Source organism: Rattus rattus, chromosome 10, assembly GCF_011064425.1.
Source record: "Rattus rattus isolate New Zealand chromosome 10, Rrattus_CSIRO_v1, whole genome shotgun sequence".
Taxonomy (NCBI): domain Eukaryota; kingdom Metazoa; phylum Chordata; class Mammalia; order Rodentia; family Muridae; genus Rattus; species Rattus rattus.
Genome location: NC_046163.1, coordinates 17,158,931 through 17,168,399, shown reverse-complemented (window position 1 = coordinate 17,168,399; position 9,469 = coordinate 17,158,931).

Sequence of the window (9,469 nt, the reverse complement as noted above, 5' to 3'; positions counted from 1 at the left end):
TCAGCTCTTAAAAATCTCAGTACATTCCAGTAGACTGTTGGATGGGTAGGAAAATACAGAAGGACAGACCAACTTTAAAGCAATTTGCAACAGAGATGAGAGGCAGAATCAGTGAAGACTGAATAGTCACTGAATTTGATACTAAGAAGAAATAATGAGTCATAGAAGCAGGAGTGACCTGTATTCACATAAGGACATCAGGATGAGGATGGGACAGTTTTGAGTAAGGTGGAGGACCCAATCATAACTGAAGTAAGTTGTGTACAGTGGAAAAAATTCTTGAAACTGAGACATTTATGCAGGTGGGTAGTACATGTTGGACTACACTAAAAGCCATTCTCTATTCTCCACCATCAGGCATGGACAAAGAGATGCATGGAGATACACACATAAAATAATAATAATAATAATAATAATAATAATAATAATAATAATAATAATAATAATAATAGTGATGATGATGGTGGTGGTGGTTCCGCCCTAATAATTATAGTCAGGATCAGAAATGGAATTAGCTACTGTACCCAACTTATTACTTCTTTTCAAAGTAAGTTACAAACAGTGCTTTAAAGTTCAAAGACTTTAGCTGGCAGTGTTAGAGATGGGTAGCTTTTATAAAGGGCTATTTGGACGATGTATTTCTTTATCCTGTTATGGTAACACACTGCATGAGCACATGCAATAGGAGGTTTTGTTCTATTGCATTTGTAAGTAGGCAATGAAGAGAAGAAAATACATTGCCAGATAAATTTTCATTAAAGTATACAAGTTTTTTAATTGAACCCTATTTCTAGAGTATGCCAAGAGTATAATGGGCACATGAACAAATACACAGCTGGCCATCTGACCTTTAAGAATTTGCAATTTCCCATAAACGAAGGTCCAAGAAATTACAAACGAAAAGACACCATAAGGCAAAATTAAGTATGCCAAAAGAGATTTAATGGGAGAATTGACATTTATTTCTTCTTTCAGATATTCTTAGAGTTAATGACAAAGATGGCCCCAACATAGCCAATTTTGACACTTAGGATATTTTAATTTTCTGAGGAACCTCCAGACTGATTTCCAGGGTGGTTATACCAGTTTGTAATCCCACTAACAATGGAGGAGTGTTCCTCTTTCTCCACATCCTCGCCAGCATCTGCTGTCACCTGAGTTTTTGATCTTAGCCATTCTCACTGGTGTGAGGTGAAATCTCAGGTTGTTTTGATTTGCATTTTCCTGGTGACTAAGGATGTTGAACATTTCTTTAGGTGCTTTTCAGCCATTCGATATTTCTCACCTGAGAATGTTTTGTTTAGCTATCAAAAATGTACCACATTTTTGATAGGTTTATTTGGCTCTCTTGAGTTCTTTGTATATTTTGAATATTAGCCTTCTATCAGTTGTAGGATTGGTAAAGATCTTTTTCCAATCTGTTGGTTGCCATTTTGTCCTAACAACAGTGTCTTTTGCATTACAGAAGCTTTGCAGTTTTATGAGATCCCATTTGTCGATTCTTGATCTTAGAGCATAAGCCATTGGTGTTTTGTTCAGGAAATTTTCCCCTGTGCCCATGTGTTCAAGATTCTTCCCCACTTTTTCTTCTATTAGTTTGAGTGTATCTGGTTTTATGTGGTGGTCCTTTATCCACTTCGACTTAAGCTTTGTACGTGTGTAATGGTGATTTGCATTCTTCTACATGCTGACCTCCAGTTGAACCAGCACCATTTGCTGAAAATGCTATCTTTCTTCCATTGGATCGTTTTAGCTCCTTTGTCAAAGATCAAGTGACCATAGGTGTGTGGGTTCATTTCTGGGTTTTCAATTCTGTTTCACTGATCTATCTGCCTGTCTCTGTACCAATACCATACAGTTTTTATGACTATTGCTCTGTCATACTGCTGAAAGTCATGGGATGGTTATTCCCCCAGAAGTTCTTTTAGTTTTGATTAGTTAAGAATTTCTTTTTAAATATCACAAGATCCTGTGAGGCTGGGCCTGTGTAAGTTAGAGTATGGGGGATGCTTGGGGCTGGCAGTGGAGAGTCACTGGAAGTGGAACATGACTGACTCAACAAAGGCAATCATTTCTTCCAAACATTTCTTCTTTCTTTCTGGGGCAACTTCCTCCCTACTTCTATTGTTCATATTTAGAGATTTGTTTTATTATTTTTATTTATGTGTATATGTGAACCCATGTATTATGTACACGAGAATATAAATGCCCACCAAGGTCAGAGGGTACCATCAGGAACTGAAGTACAGGCAGTTGTGAACCTCTTATATGGGTGCTGGGACCAAACTCTGGCCCTCCCAGGCGATAAGATTGTTATATACTCTTCACCCCTGAGCCATTTCTCTGGCTACTCTGTCACACCCTCGTTCACCCCTGATTCTTTTAAAGAAATTGACCTGTATTGTTCACTTAAAATAACATTTGCTTTATTTGCCTGAGTTTGTTTAGTGATGTGGAAATGTTGATATCTGTAGGTTGATGTGATTATGCAGGTGAATGCAGGTACAGGATAGAACTAGGCCTGTCATTGGATGAGAAGGAACGATGGGCCGGAGAAAAGTTTTATAGAGGAGAGGAGACAGGATTGAGGGAGAGGGAGCAACCAGGAGAACATGGCAGTGGATGTTAAGAATTCTCTCTGCACATCTACAGGCTGTTATGACTATTCTTAAGGGATGGATGTATACAGGATTTTGTATGTCTAAATGAACAAAATATATCTTATCTGGGTGGGTGGTTTAGATCATTATCAATTGGTTGTAAGTTAATTGTGTGAATGTATTATATATTGAGCATATAACATATAAATCTGGTTGTTGGGTTATAGTCTGTTGAGTTATGTCTTTACTAATTGTAGGGAGTGTGAACAGAGTCTGTGATAGGAAGCCGTGCTAGGCTATAGTATGCCCAGGGCTAGCGTGGCATGTGGGCTATGCTAGCACAACCCATGGAACATGATGGTAACTGGTGTGGTAACAACCTGCGCAGGGACAGTGTGTGAAAGTGGCTGACAGAGAAACAACAAGAGCACGTGGTTCCTGAGTGAATGCTGCATGGAGTGGAAACTTGTGGGAACCAGGATGTGTGCTTTTTTAAATATCCCGCAACAGATATCTATGGGCATACAGTTGCACATGAATATATATGTACATGTATGTGGAGGCCAGAGCTTAAGCCTGAGTGCTGATCCTCAGGACACCATCCAATTTGATTTTGGAGACAAGGTCTCTCACTACCTAAAGCTACTTTACCTAATTTGGCTAAATTAGTTGGCCAGCAGTCCCAGGATCTACCTGTCTCTATTTCTCTAGAACTGGGAGTACAGTTTCATGCCACTATACCCAGATTTTCACGTATGTATTGTGCATCAAACTCAGATCCTCATGTGTGTACAGCAAGTACTTTTCTGCCTGACTCATCTCCCCATCCCTGATTGTTGTGAATTTCTTACCAGCTCCTTATACAGCCTACCTGGAAGTGCACCCTTCTGTGTACCTTTTTGCTACATTTGGCTATTTCCATATTCATTTACATCTTGACCCATTCTGTCTCTTTTTATACCCATTGTTTTTTACTAACAGGAATTGCACCAGCTCCTTCCACTTTCTGTTTCTCTCATACTAATTCGTTTTATTCCAATTCTTTCCCAAACACAAAATGCCAATAAAAGCATGAGAATAGTGACACTGAGCTCAATAGATGTCCAGAGGTTCAAAGTGCAGAGCTCTCTTTACCCCCTCCCCACATCGAGGACTGTTTCTGCTGAGCCAAGTACATTTAATTAACTCATTCATTTGCTCTGACCCCATTATCAGTCTCAATTTTTCTTGCCTTCCTCTGATCTAGGGCAGAAAAATCAATTGTTTCAAATCAATTAAAAGAAAAAAAGAATTTAATAATCAGCCAGAGAAATGACAGACAAAAAACCCCACCACTACCCCCCTAGTTACTGGCTAAGGGATCTGCTCTTGGTGCAGAATCCTGCCAGATCTAATGGCTGCTTGGGAGACAGAAACTTGAAAGTGTTTTCTCTGAAGTATTTGATTTCGGAGGGGGGGAGCAAAGACCTCCAGAAGACATGGGAGGAGGATAGACCCAAGAATCATCAAAGACCTCCAGAAGACATGGGAGGAGGATAGACCCAAGAATCATCTTAGAAAAAACTCCAGAGCATTTTCCTTCCTTGCATTTGATGAGCCAACTCCAAAGGAACCCACTGAGAAACTGTTTAGACCTCTAATTAAAGAAATGAAGCCAACTCCTTTAGGTACTATCTAGAGATGAACAGAAATAGAAATGGAAGCAAACAATCCCCCAAACAAGGGGCCTTTATGTTCACCCAGCAGTCTCGCACCATCTCATTTAAGCATGGAAAGCAAAGCATCAGGCAGGAGACTTGGTTCAGCAGTTAAGAATGCATGCTTCGGAGGGACAGGAGAGATGGCCAGATGGCCATGAGAATGATTGGAAATCTGCAACTTACAGGGCTGGGGAGGTGGGGGGAGCATACCTAGGACTAGACAGGGACCTGGGATAAGGGAGATGCTCAAGAATCAGTGGGGGTGACCTAAGCTGTGACTCACAGCATTGGGGATATAGTACCTGAAGAGGCTACCTCCTGTAGCCAGGAAGGAGTGCTAGGGGACAACAGAGACACCAACCCACCCACAAAATGTTCAATTCAATATTTATGCAGGCACATGGGGTGGAACAGAGATTGAGCGAATGGCTAACCAAATCAGGTCCAAATTGAGAACCATCCTATGGGCAACTTCCAATCCTTGACACTGTTAATGATACTGTTATGCTTGTACACAGGAGTCTAGCATGGCTGTTCTCTAAGAAGCTCTACCCAGCAGCTGACTCAGACAGAATCAGGCCCCCACAGGGCAAACAGTGGGTGGAAGTTGGAATCTTTATGAAAGAGTTAGGGGAATGATTGTGGGTCTTGAGGGGGAAAGAAACTCCACAGGAAGATCAACAAACCTGCACCCTGGGGGCTCTCAGAGCCTGAACCACCAACTAAAAAGCATACACAGGCTAGACCTAGACTCTATGAAGAGATGTAGTAGATGTTCAGTTTAGTCTAAATGTGGGTCCGGAACAACTGGAGGAAGGCTATCTCAGAAGCTATTGCCTGTCTGTAGGATATGTTCTTCTAGCTGGGCTGCCTTGTCTTGTCTTAGTGGGAGAGGATGCTCATAGCTTTGCAGAAACTTGATAACGAGGGTGGGGGATCCTTGTGGGCTCCCAGTTGCTCAGAGAAAAGGGGGATAGGGTGAGGGAATGGTTGTGGGAGGGAAGAAATGGGGGGAGGCAGTGAGCATGATACAAAGTGAATAAGTTAAAGAAGAAGAGGAGGAAGAGGAAAAGCAGAAGAGGAAGAAGCAGAAGAAGAAGGAGCAGCAGCAGCAACAGAAGCAGAAAGTGAAGCAGAAGCAGGAGCAGGAGGAGGAGCAGGAGGAGGAGCAGGAGGAGGAGATGGAGGAGGAGGAGATGGAGGAGGAGGAGATGGAGGAGGAGGAGATGGAAGAGGAGGAGGAATAGGAGGAGGAGGAGGAGGAATAGGAGGAGGAGGAGATGGAGGAGGAGGAGATGGAGGAGGAGGAGATGGAAGAGGAGGAGGAATAGGAGGAGGAGGAGGAGGAATAGGAGGAGGAGGAGATGGAGGAGGAGGAGATGGAGGAGGAGGAGGAGGAGGAGATGGAGGAGGAGGAGGAGGAGGAGGAGGAGGGAGGAGGAGGAGGAGGAGGAGGAGAAGAAGAAGAAGAAGAAGAAGAAGAAGAAGAAGAAGAAGAAGAAGAAGAAGAAGAAGAAGAAGAAGAAGAAGAAGAAGAAGAAGAAGGAAAAAAGGAAGAGGCAGAGGAGGAAGAGGAAGAGGAAGAGGAAGAGGAAGAGGAGGAGGAGGAGGATGGGGGGCAGGAGGAGGAGGAATTCATATTACACTTGTAAAAGACCTGAGTATGGTCCCCAGCATGGAGTCATAGAATGATGGGCAGGTCACACACACCTGTATCCACAGCTGGAGGATCTGATGCACTGTTCTGCTCTCCATAGGCATTAGCATGCTTACAGGTACACGCAACCAGACACACACACAGACACACACACACACACACACAAAGATACACACACACACTCACACACATATGCACACCTGCACACATGCACACACACACATGTGTGTGCACACACACATAATTGAAATAAATGTTTAGAAAAATTTAAGAACTGAAGCTTGCAGTGAAACTTTATGAGATCCAGGCTGCTGTGTGAGTTTCCTGGTTACATACTTGGTTGTGCATCCATTCTAGCAAGAATAAATTCTGTCATTTAGTCAGTCCTGAGTGGCTTGCTCTGCCTTCCTAAAGGTTAAGGGAAGGAATGATGGAGTATTCCTTCCTTCTTTCATTAAAGGACTGTGGATTAGTAGGTGAGAAATGGAGGGGTGGGAGGATCTCCCTTTCCCACTCCTGTTTCTTGGTACATTGATGTTAATCACACGGCATTAGTCCTTTTGGGTGCCAGCCACCTGACAACTCTCCTTTAAGAATAACAAATTGTGTCCTTCACCAGTATGAATAAGACTTTGTTCTGTCTTCATTTTTTATCAGTCTTTTACCCTCTGTAAATGCGATAAGTATTAAAGATTTTTTTAAGGGCTGCTGAGGAGATTTTAGACAGAAATACTGTACTTTCCAACATGAATGAGGCAAAGTCACCTCCAAGGTAGATCTCCCATCGCTCACTTGAGTCCAGCTGTGTAGACGTAGATACATCTGTCACAGCCCTCAAAAGGGTCAAAACCCAGGAGACTAGTGTCTTAAACATCTGGAGTTTGTGTAAATACATAAAACTTAAGAGAATGTTTATGCATCTATTTTATGTCCTTAAACAAACTGATATGTTTTATTCTCTGAAACTTCCAGGCATTTTTACAATGCACATCAAACATATTCATCCACCACTAACTTTCTCCACACATCCCCAAGTAGTCCTCTCCAACTGCCTTACGGGTCCATGTCCTTTTATTTGTTTATTTTTGCTATTAATACCCCTGAGTTTAGTGAGTGCTGACCATATTGCATACAGCCGTGTAGCCATCCACTGGTGTGCGAATAACCTACAGTAGCTGTAGGAGAGTGATGCTTCCTCCCTTAACAGTTCTCTCTATAGGGGTGGTGCCTTGGAGGTGCCTGCTCATCCTGGCTGAAATTTTATTGGCTTTATCTTGTGCAGGCAGGACAGTTGCTATGAGTTGACACCTGCAAGAGTCAGACCATGTCCAGAAATCTCTATTTCACAGCTTCTCCTTTCTATATTTTTCCTACATTTTTCCCAAACCCTCATCTGTAAGGTTTCCTGAGTCCAGGATGGTAGGAGGTTAATGTAGATTGTCCATGCATAGCTAAGCTCTCTGGGTAATTCATGAATGATGCTTTGAGTAGGTATGAGTTTCTTCATTAACCATTATCCACTGCAAATCTAAAACAAAGAAAACTTATTTTTAGACCAAAGCTAAGAGTAACAATAGTCTCCTTGGGTCCCCAGCTTCCAATACCCGAAATTTAGAATTCATGTGCTATGTGCCCTACTAATCTCTGATCCTCTTCCTGAGTGGACAACGTTTACTTGGATGAGCACATTTTAGTAAACGACTGAAAGAGAAAACATCTTTTAAACCAATAAATTGTAATAGTTTTATGAGTTTCCACTTTTTTCTCCACTCCACCTTCCTGAATCCTTTATCCCACGGCTGCTTTGAATTTTCTTAGTATTTCCTAATCCTCCTCCACCTCCCCAGTGCTGAGGTTACAGGCATGAAACACCACACCCACTTTTCTGGGATGTGGAACCTGGGATCCAGGGCTTGGTGCTTTGAGCCGATCGAGCCACATTCCCAGATACTTATGTAGTTCTGATGCAGTGTGTACTATTATTTTTCCGGATCTTTCCAATTCTGTGTCATGTCTGTTCCATCTTCCTGTGTCTATAATATCATTGTTTGCCACAGACTCACTTGGTTATTTCAGTTAATTGCCAAAAATACTTTTTATGACTTTGCACAAATGTGATATTCACATGTGTGTGGGCACATGTTTGTAGGTGTTTATGAATATGTGTGTGGAGGTCAAAGGTTGACCTCAAGTGTCGCTCTCTGTTTTCATCTTATCTCAGGGTTCCCATTGATCCCTGAGCTTGTTAGCTTGTTGTGGTAAAAATAAAAGAACGTTTCCTTTTATCCTGCTCTAATGCTGGCACTGTGTGTAGGGCCACATGGCATCTGCAGGATATTTTTTATCTCAGTCAGCAAAGCATCTCACCTGCTAAGCTCCGTCCCATATCACACTGCAGACTAGACTGGCAGCAATCTCTCCACCCATCTACTTCCCAAGGTGGGTCGCTGCCATGCCAGTTTCATACAGAGACCACCTATCTCACAGATCTCTTACTGTCCACTCAAGTCACCACATGAAAGAACACACATCACAATACCCTCTGATCCAATTGATAAGATATAATTTACCCTTCTACACAGCACAAAATCTGGTACACTCCCATCCCTTAAAAATTGTCATAAAAAACCTGTATCTATGAGCAGAGAAGAATCTTAACATCTGCCCTATATTCTCCCAGCTCCTCTTCCTTGATCTGTCCCTTCTCTTTTTTCTAAAACTTCTCTCCTGCCTACCCTTCCTTCTTGTCCAATGACAGGCCACACTCTATCCTGTACCTGCTTTCCTGCATAATGACATCAATCTACATTGACTTGCTGATTGTAGATGACCAGTTTGTACCTGATTCTCTGGCTCTACACTCTAAACATTGGGACTATAGGAGGGTTCCCATTCTCAACCACCCAGGTTGACCTGAGTGATGATCACCCCAGGTATCGTCAGTGCTTCTCCAGCAAGTTCCATTTCCACTGGGCCATCTTCCCAATCCCCTGACTTTCCAGTCCTATAACAGCTTTGTAAGGAACTTTGTTTCCATGAAAACACTACCATCTTATGTAGCTGCTACATTTATTTGAGAATAGGTTCTAAAGCAGCACTATTCAGATTATGGTCCACCAGCGCAGAGCTGTAAAGTATTAGTTACTGGCCCATCATGAAAAATTGAGTGGAGAGATTGAGAGTACACTCTTAAAATATTTATAGCAATTTGTCAAAGAAATTTTATGACTCTTGAATCTAGTAATAAAAAACACTGGCTTGTATAGTGTATATCATTTTTATTTTATTTTTTCTATGCATTCATTTTATACTATTTTACAAAAGTATATATCCATGAAAAATTGGAAGGATGTCAAAATGAAACAAGCAAAAATCTGGTCATTGGCCAAGATAGTATGAGAAATATTGTTTGAAGACTGTATCACACTTACTGTTTCCTCAGAGAAATAGACACATTGAACTCCATTTTGAACATTACAGTCTTGGGAGAGTCAAGACGACTCAGTGGGTAA